General features: G+C 49.2%; 1 long non-coding RNA gene across 1 annotated transcript; it reads left to right on the forward strand.

The window, feature by feature from the left end:
• Positions 1–2,613: 2,613 nt before the first annotated feature.
• On the forward strand, positions 2,614–9,168 carry LOC138746034 (uncharacterized). The gene is made up of 4 exons (XR_011346662.1): positions 2,614–2,731; positions 6,898–7,006; positions 7,934–7,999; positions 9,081–9,168. It is a non-coding gene; the product is annotated as an uncharacterized lncRNA (long non-coding RNA).
• Positions 9,169–9,833: the final 665 nt, after the last annotated feature.

Consider the following 9,833-nt stretch of genomic DNA (forward strand, 5'->3'; position numbering starts at 1 on the left):
AGAGAGAGGGAAAAGGGAAGAAAGAGAGCTAAGGAAAGGAGACATGGGGGAAGGGGAGGTGGTGAGGGTGATGCCTTTTGAACATTACAGTTGCCCCTGCTTTGAAGATTCAAGATTTCTTTATGGTCATGTAATAAAATAGATGTGATATTTCACAAAATTCCATTTAGTCTGCCGTAAGACAAACAAGATTCACAATCAGCAGTAAATGCCCGGCGCCCTTTACAGTACGAAAGAAAGAGAAGCAAAAGAGAGTCCCTTCAGAGACACCGAGTGTCCGTGGATTAGCCTCCCACAGCCTCTTCAGCCACACAGACTCCTGTTCGATCCATTGGCTGCCCGAGCTCGAGGTCCAAACCCCTCACACAATCAGGAAGACTTCAGCACCCAAAGCCCTTCGGGAGCCATTATTGCCCTCAGCACCCTCTTAAATCCCAATTTCTCTGGCAGCGCCTTTCATGTACCAACCCCACCCTCTGTTCCAGTTACCCACGCTTGGCCCATAACCATCTAAGCCTTTCCTCAAACCTATCTAAATATCTTTTAAACATTGTAATTATACCCACCTTTACTACTTCCTCTGTCAGTTCACTCAACATCCACTGAGTGAAAAAAAAATGTCCCTTAGGTCCCTTTTAGAAATTTTCCTGCTGAAAACACCAGAGATACTGCAGGAACAGATAAATGTAGAGGATTCAACCTGCACAGAAACAGAGGAAACACCATCTGTGCTAGACAGTAGTTGACCAGCAGAGCCAACACAAGCACCAGCAGAGCCGACACAAGCACCTGTGTTAAGAAGATCCACATGAGTTGTCAAAGCACCTGAAAGACTGAATATATAAAAGAAAAAGAACTGCACACTTAAAGGTTTGTGCTGCTGATGTTCATGTCTCATTTGTGTTGAATTTTAAATTGAAAGAATACTATATTAATCTGTCATGTTTGATTAAACAGCTCAAGGAAATGCTACCAGCAGGGAGGAGTCGGAGATGGAGTGTGTAGCATCTGGGGAATGTTGCATCTTGGGTTGATCCATTTTGGATGCCTACACTTGAAGCCTGACATGTGCATGTTCTCTCCTTAGTGCTGGTTGTTGAGATAATAAATCTAATTGTTTTAAAAAGGACCCAAGTTGCTTTATTGCAATAAATCATAAGGTCGACTATCAGGCTCCTACGCTCCAGGGAGAAAAATCCCAGCCTCTCCTTGGGAATGAAGCCACCCTGTCCCAGAACCATTATTGTGAATGGTGGTGGCCCCATTTGGTTCTGGAGATGCCCACGATGGTGATGGGCACTCAGCATTATTTCTCTTGTTGAATTGAGAGTCTTTAGAATTCCTTGCCCCAGAAAGCACTGGAGCTCAAAGTTTAATGTTCAGGTTTATTGTCAAAGAACATACATGACATCAGATACATCCCTGAGATTCTTTTTCCTTTGGACTAAGCAGAACTTCAACCTATCAGTAGTGTAGAAAACTACTCAAGAAAAAAATATATACATACAAGAGAAGAATGTAAGCAAAGAGTAGTGCAAATAAACTAACAGTGCTATACAGAAAATCAATAGTAATAAACAATTTTGCAAAGTAAAAGTCCTTAAATGAGTCTCTGATTGAGTTTGATGTTGAGGAGTCTGATGGTGCAGCTGTTCCTGAACCAGGTGGTATGAGTCATTTGTACCTCTTTCCTGATGGCAGCAGTGAGAACAGAGTGTGTGCTAGCTGGTAAAAACACAAAAATTGCTGGAGGAATTCAGCTGTCTCCCCCTTCCCCCCACCACCATAGGAGAAAAAGGTATAGGAGTCTGAAGACAAGCATTCAGCAGCACAAGGGCAGCTTCTTCCCCTCTGCCATCAGATTCCTGAATGATTGACGAACCAAAGATGCTGCCTCACTTTGTGCACTATTTTTATTTATTGTAAGGAGGTTTATATGAATGTTTGCCCTGTGATGCTGCCGCAAAACAGCCAATTTCGTGACTTGTTCATGACAAAAGAAATAATGATTCTGATGGTTCTGAAGAGATGGAATCCATAGATGAAAGAGTTTGATTTCTGCTCAGGAACACATGGCTCTTTGGGAAGATGAATCAGGCTTGATGGGCTGAATGGCCTGCTCTTGCTCCCTGAACAGAACCTGAATATTGGGGTGACATGCAGATGGGTGGAGGAGCTCAGTGAGTCAGGCAGAATCCATGTAAGGCCGTGGGCAATGTTTTAAGCCGAAACCCCACACCAGGCGATGGCCTTTGATGCAGGAGATGGAATCCAAGCGGACATGACATTTAAAGACGCTCCCTTGGTGGAAAGGGCGTGGAGCTCTCTCATAATAGCCAATAGGAGACTCGGGGCGGGTCCCGAGCCCCAATGGTGGGGGCCGGGAAGGGAGGGGGATTTGCTGTATGATTGGTCGGAGTCCGCTGATTGACAGGTCCCCGAGGGAGCTGCCTGCAGGGAGGGGCAGGGCGACTTCAATCCGCAGTGCGGCGGCATTGAAGCCTCTGTCCAATTAACGGCCGAGTTTTGAGGCCCGCGCGGCTTGATTGGTGGAGCGGACGGGGCAGGTCATAGCGTGACTCTCCAGCTCCTGTTGTCAATCACGGTGACGTCCGAGCGTTCACGTTTGGTTGCGGCCAAGCGAGCAGTGAGAGGGGAAAGAGGGAGAGAGAAAAAAGGCGCGGCGCCGAGCCGGAAGTCAAGCTGGGTTGCCGCGCGCGGCGCACTGTGGGTAAGAGAAGCCATTCGGCTGTGGCGGCGGCGGCGGAGGAGCTCCGTCTCTTTGTCCCGGTCGTAGGTGGCTCCTGCATCGCGCTGCCATCTATGTGGAGCGGGTCCTGCTCGGCGATAATTTGATGACCGTTTTCACTCCTTTGTGTGGTGTTTCCTTTTGCTGGTGTTGGAGGTTCGGGGACGGCCACCGAGCGGCTGGGGCTGCGGGGCCGGCCAGGTGAGTGGTGCTGCCGCCATCTTGTGTCGCCGGCCCGGCCGCTGCGCACAAAATGGCGGCACAGGCCCGCTGAGCCGGGGCTTCGATTTCCAGCTCAGTTGGTTGCTTGTGGAGGGAAGGCGAGTTTTTCTTTCCTTTCCCAACCCAGGGACCGCCAATTCCTTTGACTTGCCGTTCCCTCTCGACGAGCATCGACTCCCCGGCCCCGTATCTTGGCCCCGTCTCTTGCCCCCGCCTGTTGTTTCCTGGAGGCTACTTCCCCTGGTCTCCGCTCGCCCATTCTCCCTGGATCTCCCCGCACCCCCCCCCCGTCACATCCCACAATCGCCCTTCTTTCGCGGTCCTCTGCCGCCCCCCCCCCACTTCCTTCCCGGTCCTCTGGTGTTCTCCCCACTTCCTTCCCGGTCCTCTGGTGTTCCCCCCACTTCCTTCCCGGTCCTCTGGTGTTCCCCCCACTTCCTTCCCGGTCCTCTGGTGTTCCCCCCACTCCCTTCCCGGTCCTCTGCCTCCCCCCCCACTTCCTTCCCGGTCCTCTGCCTCCCCCCCCACTTCCTTCCCGGTCCTCTGCCTCCCCCCCACCCTTCCCGGTCCTCTGCCTCCCCCCCACCCTTCCCGGTCCTCTGCCTCCCCGGTCCTCTGCCTCCCCCCCCACTTCCTTCCCGGTCCTCTGCCTCCCCCCCCCCACTTCCTTCCCGGTCCTCTGCCTCCCCCCCCCCACTTCCTTCCCGGTCCTCTGCCTCCCCCCCCACTTCCTTCCCGGTCCTCTGCCTCCCCCCCACTTCCTTCCCGGTCCTCTGCCTCCCCCCCCACTTCCTTCCCGGTCCTCTGCCTCCCCCCCCATTTCCTTCCTGGTCTGCCTCCCCCCCCCACTTCCTTCCCGGTCCTCTGCCTCCCCCCCCCACTTCCTTCCCGGTCCTCTGCCTCCCCCCCACTTCCTTCCCGGTCCTCTGCCTCCCCCCCACTTCCTTCCCGGTCCTCTGCACCCCCCCCCACTTCCTTCCCGGTCCTCTGCACCCCCCCCCCCCACTTCCTTCCCGGTCCTCTGGTGTTCCTCCCCACTTCCTTCCCGGTCCTCTGGTGTTCCCCCCCACTTTCTTCCCAGTCCTCTGGTGTCCTGTCCTGTCCCCTCCCCCCACTTCCTTCCTGGTCCTCTGGTGTTCCTGCTCCCACTTTCTTCCCGGTCTTCTGATTTCCCCCACTTCCTTCCCGGTCCTCTGATTTTCCCCACTTCCTTCCCGGTCCTCTGATACCCCCACTTCCTTCCCGGTCCTCTGATACCCCCCCACTTCCTTCCCAGTCCTCTGATATCCCCCCACTTCCTTCCCGGTCCTCTGATTTCCCCCTCACTTCCTTCCCGGTCCTCTGATTCCCCCCACTTCCTTCCCGGTCCTCTGATTCCCCCCACTTCCTTCCCGGTCCTCTCTTTCTTCCTTCCCGGTCCTCTCTTTCTTCCTTCCCGGTCCTCTCTTTCTTCCTTCCCGGTCCTCTCTTTCTTCCTTCCCGGTCCTCTCTTTCTTCCTTCCCGGTCCTCTCTTTCTTCCTTCCCGGTCCTCTCTTTCTTCCTTCCCGGTCCTCTCTTTCTTCCTTCCCGGTCCTCTCTTTCTTCCTTCCCGGTCCTCTCTTTCTTCCTTCCCGGTCCTCTCTTTCTTCCTTCCCGGTCCTCTCTTTCTTCCTTCCCGGACCTCTCTTTCTTCCTTCCCGGACCTCTCTTTCTTCCTTCCCGGACCTCTCTTTCTTCCTTCCCGGACCTCTCTTTCTTCCTTCCCGGACCTCTCTTTCTTCCTTCCCGGACCTCTCTTTCTTCCTTCCCGGACCTCTCTTTCTTCCTTCCCGGACCTCTCTTTCTTCCTTCCCGGACCTCTCTTTCTTCCTTCCCGGACCTCTCTTTCTTCCTTCCCGGACCTCTCTTTCTTCCTTCCCGGACCTCTCTTTCTTCCTTCCCGGACCTCTCTTTCTTCCTTCCCGGACCTCTCTTTCTTCCTTCCCGGACCTCTCTTTCTTCCTTCCCGGACCTCTCTTTCTTCCTTCCCGGACCTCTCTTTCTTCCTTCCCGGACCTCTCTTTCTTCCTTCCCGGACCTCTCTTTCTTCCTTCCCGGACCTCTCTTTCTTCCTTCCCGGACCTCTCTTTCTTCCTTCCCGGACCTCTCTTTCTTCCTTCCCGGACCTCTCTTTCTTCCTTCCCGGACCTCTCTTTCTTCCTTCCCGGACCTCTCTTTCTTCCTTCCCGGACCTCTCTTTCTTCCTTCCCGGACCTCTCTTTCTTCCTTCCCGGACCTCTCTTTCTTCCTTCCCGGACCTCTCTTTCTTCCTTCCCGGACCTCTCTTTCTTCCTTCCCGGACCTCTCTTTCTTCCTTCCCGGACCTCTCTTTCTTCCTTCCCGGACCTCTCTTTCTTCCTTCCCGGACCTCTCTTTCTTCCTTCCCGGACCTCTCTTTCTTCCTTCCCGGACCTCTCTTTCTTCCTTCCCGGACCTCTCTTTCTTCCTTCCCGGACCTCTCTTTCTTCCTTCCCGGACCTCTCTTTCTTCCTTCCCGGACCTCTCTTTCTTCCTTCCCGGACCTCTCTTTCTTCCTTCCCGGACCTCTCTTTCTTCCTTCCCGGACCTCTCTTTCTTCCTTCCCGGACCTCTCTTTCTTCCTTCCCGGACCTCTCTTTCTTCCTTCCCGGACCTCTCTTTCTTCCTTCCCGGACCTCTCTTTCTTCCTTCCCGGACCTCTCTTTCTTCCTTCCCGGACCTCTCTTTCTTCCTTCCCGGACCTCTCTTTCTTCCTTCCCGGACCTCTCTTTCTTCCTTCCCGGACCTCTCTTTCTTCCTTCCCGGACCTCTCTTTCTTCCTTCCCGGATCTCCCCTGCCCACCCCCCCCCCCCCCACCACTTCCTCCCTTGGATTTTTCTTCCCCCCCCCCCCAACATCCTCCCCAGATCTTCCCACCTTCTTCTTGGATCCCCCCCATCTCCCTATCTTCTTGCATCCCCATGTTCCCTCTCTTCCTGGATCACCCCTTCCCTGTTCCCTCCTGACTCTTTCTCACCACTCCTCTCTGGTTCCCCTCCACACCCCTTCACTGTTCCCCTGACTTTCCTCCCAGTTCCCTCCCTTCTCAGTTCTCCTGCCTCTTCCCTTACCCTACCCTCCCTGGTTCCCACTCCACCTCACTGCTCCCTTTCCTCATCCTCCCTGGTTCCCCAGTCTCCCCTCACTTCCCTCTTTTCCCCAGCCCCAACCCCCCCCCCCCCGCCTCACTGATCCCTCGGCCATCTCTTCACCCCCCCCCCCCCCCCCCCCACACTCATGTCCCTATTGCACCACCCATCTCCCTTCCCACCCCCCCATTGCCCCAGCCCTGACTTTTATCCTCCCCAACTCCCTGGCCTTGAATTATTAATCTTCCTGCCCTGGTTTGTTTGTAGCTAAAAGATAATTAGACTGCAAAATGGGGCAAACACAGACAAAAGGGTTGAGCTCAGATCAGGCAACTTGTTTTGGCTTGCATGAGTTGGGCTGAAGGACCTGTTTCAGGGTTATATTGACAACACTTCTGTTTCTCTTCCCTCCCCAGTATAGTTGATACAGTCTCAGTATTTCTCCTTGTTGTTTGGGTACTTGTGGCCCCTTTTTTCCTGCCACTTTGTGCTTCTGATTGTGGCCCCCTTTGTCTCAATGCAGTGCCCACCCCAATTTATGATTCCTTTTGTCTCCTCCCACCCTCTTGAGGAGATGGAAAAATAATCCAGCTTTTGATTGCCCTGCGTCATTGAGTCGATCAAAGTCGAGCCAGATTTTTCCTGCATTTCCTCAGCCTTGGGCGGTGCGGCCATTTTTCCCTTTGTGTGATGTTTTCTTTTCTCCTTTGTGTGTTCAACTGGGTGGAGTAAGATGGTGATTCATCACTGAAGAAGATGCAGTGTAAGATCACCATAATTTGTTTCTCTTCTCTCCTAGGTAACACTTTTCCCTACCCTTCCCTTTAATTATCTTTTGGAAGTTTTTCGTTTTGTCAAGCCGCCAAAGTGGAGAGTGTGATTGCAGAAGGGGTTGCTTCTCGTTTCAGGTACTTGCTTTGTGCTGTTCTCTTAATTTTTAAAAATGGTAATTTTGTATGGATGTAATAATATGTGGTATCTCTGAAATAGTGGGCACTTTTATGTTATTTGTTGAGCTTATTTGAATGTTACCCGTTGTAAATATGGTATTAGCATTATCTATATATGTATATCTAAAGTGCTTTATACTTAGAGTGCATTTTGTAGTTATGGTTCTGTTTGAAATATAGCTGACTTACATAAAACAAATTCCCACAAGTCCTAAATGTGGGATTAATGTCTGGAATATAAATAAGTATTGGCCAGGATATTGGGGTCATGTCACACACTTTAAATAGGATATTTCCTCCAGACAGATGGCAAAGATGTGATTAAGCTGCTTTCACAGACGTGTTGTTGACCATTCCTGTGAAATTGTGTGATGTGCCCCTTGGCTGTGAATTGGGGCTAACTTTGCCAGTTGGGGATGTCCATTTAAAGTGCTTTGAAGAAAATGTGGAGTTCTGTTTAATATTTTCCCTGAAAGATGGCACAACTCCATGCAGAGAAGTAGCAGCCTACATTTTGGGCTACAGGCTTGGCAACCTGCATTCCTTGTGTTTCAAGAACACTCCAATTTATGGCTATTCCTTTGGAACTTTGGGTTTCTTAATTCTGTGGAAACTTCCTGTTAATATCTCGCTGTCTCAAGCTAGATGCTAAAAGTAAATGTTAGGTCCTTTAACTTGCGGCCAGGCTTTCAATTCTTGTTTATTTCTGGTATGTCAATTTGCCACAAATGGGGAAGGATCCAGTTTCTCTCTTGCTGGGTTGTGTTCTTAATGGAAATGTGTGTCCATCCTGAACTTGCAGTAGGAAGTGAACAAGTTTGTGGCAGTAACTAATGTGCAAAAGTGAGAAGAAATCTTAATTTAAAAATACTTCCTCATCTCTAGTGCTTCTTCGGGCGGAGGAGGAGGTAGGGGTGCGCCTCAGCACTATCCCAAGACTGCCAGCAACAGGTAACTATTAACTCTTTGAAGGACTACTTATACAATGACTAAATACCAATGAAAATGGCCATTATGCTTGAAACATAGATGAACTGCCATTGCTACAATATATATTTCTGTAAATAAGAATTTGTCCTGTTATAAGCTGGATTGTATTGCAGTACTTTCTAATGCAAAAGTAGATAAATTGTGAAGGTCTCCAACATGTTAACTAATTGCTATCTAACTTCTGTATTTAACATTGAATTCAAGTATTCAAGTATTTTTCTTGTATCTATGTGCTTATCTAAGTCTTTTTGTCTTGACCTCTAGCTCTGGCAGTGCATTCCACATACTGCCACTCCATATTTTTAATCTCTGACATCTTTCCTAAACTTTACTCCACTTACCTTAAACCAATATCCTCTGGTATTGGCAATTGCCTCCCTGGTTGTGGCTGCTATTATCTGTGCTCCATTAAGCTGCCTCTGATCGTCTGTTGAGAAAAGCCCAAGTTCCCTCCACCTATTCTCGAAAGATGCGTTCTCATCCAGGTAGCATCCTCTCTCTGCCTTTCCAACCTTTGTGTTATCTGCAAACTTGATAACTGACCCTTCCACTTCCTTATCCAAATTGTGAAGGTCACAAAGAATAGGAGTCCCAGAGAGATTCCTGTGGAACACCCATTTGCAATCACCTCCTTTCAGAGTAATTCCAATAATTTTCTTACGTCTCCATGAGCCTAATCAAGTGATACTGGCTCAGCAGATCCTATTAGATGTATGCACTGCATATAGGAGCAGGAGACCATTAAGTTACATTCCCTACTTATTTTTTCTTTCTTTGAATGTTATTATTGAAAGCATTTCTCTACATTTTATGGGCATGTCTCTGAAATGGTAATAGGGGATCAAGTGATATTAGCTTCTTCATTGTGGACAATTGGCAGTCAACATTGTGGATTTAATCTGGGTTGGTGTCTATATTGCGATCAGACTTCCCAGAGAAACCATTACACCATTTGTTAACCTCGCATCTGAATAGCAAATGTATCAATTGTAATAGATTGTTTTGAACAGCTGCTGTAGACTTTGTCCCTATCTCTCGACAGCCAGTTCCTGGGAGCCGGGGGGGGGGTTCCCCCCCAGCCCAGGATCTAGCGATCGGAGATGGGTTCCTTCATAAAGCACTAAACGAGATGTCAACTCCTTGAATGAGAAAGAACGACAAGATGGAATCTTCAGGAAAGTCAGAGGGTAAGTGCATTCGCATCTTGCGTGTTTGGGAGAGAATGTACCAGACAAGAGGCTTTATTTTGATGGTTGCATAGATTTTCCGTGGGTTCTCTTGACTAATATAATTCTACCCTCTGGCTGAAGAAATTCCACTGCATTTCTGTTCTAAGCGAATGCCCTTCAAGACAGAGGGTAAGAGCCAAGTTATTCAGGGCATTACTATGGAGACTTGTTGCACCACCAATGAGAGGAGACACTTGGAAGATCAAAAAATAGTGACACAAAAGCAATTGGATTGAATTTATTGAAATTGAGGACCCATTAGAATTTTGGGCTGTTTAGCTACTTTTTTTTACAAAAAAAGCTGAAATAAATAGAGCAATGTGAGATAATGGTCAATTTGCGTGTGGAATGTTTCATCAAAACATTCTTTGGATAGTGACAGAGGAAGCTTTGTGCTTTTGTATGATGTCAGAAAAATATTGTTGAAAATGTGCAGTTTAAGAAATCGTTGATGATCTTATTTTTCTGAAATAATCCTATATCTCTCAACTTGGAGATATTTGCAGAATATAAAACTTGAAAGTCTGAAAAATAAGATAATAAAAAGGAGAAAAGCCATTGTAATT

Source organism: Narcine bancroftii, chromosome 1 (assembly GCF_036971445.1).
Source record: "Narcine bancroftii isolate sNarBan1 chromosome 1, sNarBan1.hap1, whole genome shotgun sequence".
Taxonomy (NCBI): domain Eukaryota; kingdom Metazoa; phylum Chordata; class Chondrichthyes; order Torpediniformes; family Narcinidae; genus Narcine; species Narcine bancroftii.